A 5,994-nucleotide genomic window follows, 5' to 3' on the forward strand; every position below is an offset into this window, starting at 1 on the left:
GCACGCGTTCATGAGGGAAAAGGATGATAAGCGTCACACATAATCATCACCTTCATCACGTTCTTGGGTGCGAATGGATATCTTAGAAGCGAAATAAGAAGAATTGAATAGAAAACAGTAGTACTTTGCATTAATCTTTGAGGAACAGCAGAGCTCCACACCTTAATCTATGGAGTGTAGAAACTCTACCGTGAAAATACATAAGTGAAAGTCCAGGCATGGCCGAGATGGCCAGCCCCTCTGATCTAAGAACCAGACGTCCAAAGATGCCTAATACAATAGTAAGAGGTCCTATTTATAATAAACTAGCTACTAGGGTTTACATGAGTAAGTATTTGATGTATAAATCCACTTCCGGGGCCCACTTGGTGTGTGTTTGGGCTGAGCTTAAGTGTTGCATGTGCAGAGGCCAATTGTGGAGTTGAACGCCAGTTTTTGTGCCAGTTTGGGCGTTCAACTCTGGTTTTGGATCCTTTTCTGGCGCTAGACGCCAGATTTGGGTAGAAAGCTGGCATTGAACGCCAGTTTACGTCGTCAATTCTTGGCTAAAGTATGGACTATTATATATTGCTGGAAAGCCCTGGATGTCTACTTTCCAACGCAATTGGAAGCGCGCCATTTCGAGTTTTGTAGCTCCAGAAAATCCACTTTGAGTGAAGGAAGGTCAGAATCCAACAGCATCAGCAGTCCTTTTTCAACCTCTGAATCTAATTTTAGCTCAGGTCCCTCAATTTCAGGCAGAAAATACCTGAAATCATAGAAAAACACACAAACTCATAGTAAAGTCCATAAATGTGAATTTAACACAAAATCTATTAAAAACATCCTTAAAAGTAACTAGATCCTACTAAAAACATACTAAAAACAATGTCAAAAAGCGTATAAATTATCCGCTCATCACAACACCAAACTTAAATTGTTGCTTGTCCCCAAGCAACTGAAAATCAAATAGGATAAAAAGAATAGAATATACTATAAATTCCAAACTATCAATGAAACATAGCTCCAATCATATGAGCGGGACTTATAGCTTTTTGCCTCTTGAATAGTTTTGGCATCTCACTTTATCCATTGAGGTTCAGAATGATTGGCATCTATAGGAACTTCAGATTTCGAATAGTGTTATTGACTCTCTTAGTTCAGCATAATGATTCTTGAACACAGCTTCTTTATGAGTCTTGGTCGTGGCCCTAAGCATTTTGTTTTCCAGTATTACCACCGGATACATAATTGCCACAGACACATAATTGGGTGAACCTTTTCAGATTGTGACTCAGCTTTGCTTAAAGTCCCCAATTAGAGGTGTCCAGGGTTCTTAAGCACACTCTTTTTTTTTTTGCTTTGGACCTTGACTTTAACCGCTCAGTCTCAAGTTTTCACTTGACACCTACATGCCACAAGCACATGGTTAGGGACAGCTTGGTTTAGCCGCTTAGACCAGGATTTTATTCCTTTAGGCCCTCCTATCCACTGATGCTCAAAGCCTTGGGATCCTTTTTATTTTCCCTTGCCTTTTGGTTTTAAGGGTTATTGGCTTTTTACTCTTGCCTCTTGGTTTTAAGAGCTTTTGGCTTTTTCTGCTTGCTTTTTCTTTCTATTTTTTTTTCGCCTATTTTTTTTTTCTGCAAGCTTTGCTCTTTGCTGCTTTTTCTTGCTTCAAGAATCATTTTTATGATTTTTCAGATTATCAAATAACATGTCTCCTAGTCATCATTCTTTCAAGAGCCAACATATTTAACATTCTTAAACAACAACTTCAAAAGACATATGCACTGTTCAAGCATACATTCAGAAAACAAGAAGCATTATCACCACATCAATATAATTAAACTAAGTTCAAGGATAAATTCAAAACTCATGTACTTCTTGTTCTTTTGAATTAAAACAGTTTTTATTTTAAGAGAGGTGATGGATTCATAGGACATTCATAACTTTAAGACAGAGTTACTAACTACTAATGATCATGTAATGAAGACACAAACATAGATAAGCACATAACATAGAAAATGAAAAACAGAGAAAGTAAGAACAAGGAATGAGTCCACCTTAGTGATGTCCTTGAGCTCTTCTATGTCTCTCCCTTGCCTTGGCTGCTCCTCCTTCATTGCTTTTAGATCTTCTCTGATTTCATGAAGGATGATGGAGTGCTCTTGATGTTCCACCCTTAGTTGCTTCCAATAATTATGTGGAAGAAAATGTATCCCCTGAGGTATCTCAAGGATCTCTTGATTTGCAGTCAAATGTTCTACCACTGAGCTATAGACCCTTGATGGAAGCTTTTGTCTTCCCTTTCCTCTTTCTAGAGGTTTCTCTGGCCTTAGGTGCCATCAATGGTTATGGAAAAAACAAAAAAGCTATGCTTTTACCACACCAAACTTAGAATGTTGCTCGCCCTCGAGCAAAAGAAGAAAGAATAGAAGAAGAAGAAGAGGATATGGAGGAGATGGATGGAGGTGTGTATTCGGCCATATGGGTGGGATTGGGTGGGAGAGAGATGTTGAATTTTGAAGGTAGTGGTTCTATGGATGTGAGTGGTAAATGGAAAAAAAAAGAAGGGATGATCATGAATGGAAAGAGAGATGATGAGGTAGGTGGGGATCCTGTGGGGTCCACAGATCCTGAGGTGTCAAGGCATTTACATCCCTGCACCAATTTAGGCATGTAAAATGCCCTTGCACACAACTCTGGGCGTTCAGCGCCAGGTTGGTGCCCATTTTGGGCGTTCAACGCCCCTTTGCTGCCATTTCTGGCGTTGAACGCCAGAACCATGCTTGTTCTGGGCGTTCAGCGCCAGGATGCTCCCATTCTGGGCGTTCAGCGCCAGACAGATGCTCCTCCAGGGTGTGATTTTTCTTCTGCTGTTTTTGATTATGTTTTCAATTTTTATATTTATTTTGTGACTCCACATGATCATGAACCTAAGAAAACATGAAAAACAATAAAAATAAGAATTAGATAAACATTGGGTTGCCTCCCAACAAGCGCTTCTTTAATGTCAATAGCTTGACAGTGGGCTCTCATGGAGCCTCACAGATGTGCAGAGCTTTGTTAAGACTCTCCAACACCAAACTTAGAGTTTGGATATGGGAGTTCAACACCAAACTTAGAGTTTAGTTGTGGCCTCCCAACACCAAACTTAGAGTTTGACTGTGGGAGCTCTGGTTGACTCTGCCTTGAGAGAAGCTTTTTCTGCTTCCTCTCCATGGTTGCAGAGGGAGATCCTTGAGTTTTAAACACAAGGGAGTCCTCATTCCATTGAAGGATTATTTCACCTCTGTCAACATTAATCACAGCTCTTGCTGTGGCCAGGAAAGGTCTTCCTAGGATGATGGATTCATCCTCTTCCTTTCCAGTATCCAGGACTATGAGATCAGCAGGGATGTAAAGGCCTTCAACCTTTACTAATACGTCCTCTACTTGTCCATAAGCCTGTTTTCTAGAGTTGTCTGCCATCTCTAATGAGATTTTAGCAGCTTGCACCCCATAGATTCCCAGTTTCTCTATTACAGAGAGGGGCATGAGGTTTATTCCTGAACCAAGGTCACACAGAGCCTTAAAGATCATGGTGCCTATGGTACAGGGTATTATGAACTTTCCAGGATCCTGTCTCTTCTGAGGCAATGTCAGTTGATCCAGATCACTTAGTTCATTGATGAATAAAGGAGGTTCAACTTCCCAAGTATCAATGCCAAATAATTTGGCATTTAGCTTCATGATTGCACCAAGAAACTTGGCAGTTTGCTTTTCAGTAACATCCTCATTCTCTTCAGAAGAGGAATACTCATCAGAGCTCATGAAGGGCATAAGGAGGTTCAATGGAATCTCTATGGTCTCTAGATGAGCCTCAGAGTCCTTTGGTTCCTCAGAGGGAAGCTCCTTATCGACCACTGGACGTCCCAGGAGGTCTTCCTCCTTGGGATTCACGTCCTCTCCTCTCCTCACAGGTTCGGCCATGGCGCTTATGTCAATGGCCTTGCACTCTCCTTTTGGATTCTCTTCTGTATTGCTTGGGAGAGTACTAGGAGGGATTTCAGTGATCCTTTTACTCAGCTGGCCCACTTGTGCTTCCAGATTTCTAATAGAAGATCTTGTTTCATTCATGAAACTTACAGTGGCCTTAGATAGATCAGAGACTAAGTTTGCTAAATTAGAAGCATTTTGTTCAGAGTTCTCTGTCTGTTGCTGAGTTGATGATGGAAAAGGCTTGCTATTGCTAAACCTGTTTCTTCCACCATTATTAAAGCCTTGTTGAGGCTTTTGATCCTTCCATGAGAAATTTGGATGATTTCTCCATGTTGAGTTATAGGTGTTTCCATAAGGTTCACCTAAGTAATTCACCTCTGCTATTGCAGGGTTCTCAGGATCATAAGCTTCTTCTTCATAAGAAGCCTCTTGAGTACTGTTGGATGCAGCTTGCATTCCATGCAGACTCTGAGAGATCATATTGACTTGCTGAGTCAATATTTTATTCTGAGCCAATATGGCATTCAGAGTATCAACTTCAAGAACTCCCTTCTTCATAGGCGTCCCATTACTCACAGGATTCCTTTCAGAAGTGTACATGAACTGGTTATTAGCAACCATGTCAATGAGTTCTTGAGCTTCTGCAGGCGTTTTCTTCAGGTGAATGGATCCACCTGCAGAAGTGTCCAGTGACATCTTTGATAGCTCAGATAAAACCATCATAGAATATATCCAGGATGGTCCATTCTGAAAGCATGTCAGAAGGACACTTTTTGGTCAACTGTTTGTATCTTTCCCAAGCTTCATAGAGGGATTCACCTTCTTTCTGTCTGAAGGTTTGAACATCAGCTCTAAGCTTGCTCAGCTTTTGAGGAGGAAAGTACTTGGCTAAGAAAGCCGTGACCAGCTTATCCCAAGAGTTCAGGCTGTCTTTGGGTTGAGAATCCAACCATAATCTAGCTCTGTCTCTTACAGCAAAAGGGAAAAGCATGAGCCTGTAGACTTTAGGATCTACTCCATTAGTCTTAACAGTATCACATATCTGCAAGAATTCAGTTAAGAACTGAAAAGGATCTTCAGATGGAAGTCCATGAAACTTGCAGTTCTGCTGCATCAGAGAAACTAATTGAGGTTTCAGCTCAAATTTGTTTGCTCCAATGGCAGGAATGGAGATGCTTCTTCCATGTAAATTGGAATTAGGTGCAGTAAAGTCACCAAGCATCCTCCTTGCATTATTATTATTTTCGGCTGCCATCTCCTCTTCTTGTTTGAAAATTCCTAACAGGTGCTTACTGGTTAGTTGTAATTCAGAGTCCTTTCAGGTTCTGGATCTGCTTCAACAAGAATATTCTTGTCCTTGCTCCTGCTCATATGACAAAGAAGAAGGCACAGAAAAATAATAATAATAGAGATCCTTTTTTTTTTTGAATGAGGGAGAGATGTTAGTAGATGAATAAATAAAAAAAAATAGAAGGAGATGAGAGAGAAGAGAATTTTCGAAAATAATTTTTGAAAAAGAGTTAGTGATTTTTGAAAATAGTTTTTGAAAAATGTTAGTAATTTTCGAAAATTAAGATTTAAAAATTAAAATAATTAATAAATTAAAAAGAAATTTTGAAAAAGGGGGAAGATATTTTCGAAAAATGAGAGAGAGAGAGAATTAGTTAGGTAGTTTTGAAAAAGTTAAGGAACAAACAAAAAGTTACTTAGTTAGTTGAAACAAATTTTGAAAAGATAAGAAGTTAGGAAGTTAGAAAAGATATTTTGAGAAGATATTTTTTGAAAAAGATAAGATAAGTAGATATTTTTGAAAAGATATGATAGAAATTAGTTTTTGAAAAAGATTTGATTTTTAAAATCACAATTAATGACTTGATTCACAAGAAATCACAAGATATGATTCTAGAACTTAAAGTTTGAATCTTTCTTAACAAGTAAGTAACAAACTTGAAATTTTTGAATCAAAACATTAATTGATTAGTTATTTTTGAAATTTTCGAAAATAACTAAGAATTTTGAAAAAGATTTGAT

At 38.8% G+C, this 5,994-nt stretch overlaps 1 non-coding gene across 1 annotated transcript; it reads left to right on the top strand.

Moving 5' to 3' along the window:
• The first annotated feature begins 4,714 nt into the window (after nt 1-4,714).
• Nucleotides 4,715-4,822, top strand: LOC148576350 (small nucleolar RNA R71). The gene has a single exon (XR_015903207.1). It is a non-coding gene; the product is annotated as a small nucleolar RNA R71 (small nucleolar RNA).
• The last annotated feature ends 1,172 nt before the right edge of the window (nt 4,823-5,994 follow it).

This window comes from Arachis ipaensis, chromosome B1, assembly GCF_059453495.1.
Source record: "Arachis ipaensis isolate K30076 ecotype BB chromosome B1, ASM5945349v1, whole genome shotgun sequence".
In the NCBI taxonomy this organism is placed as follows: Eukaryota; Viridiplantae; Streptophyta; class Magnoliopsida; order Fabales; family Fabaceae; genus Arachis; species Arachis ipaensis.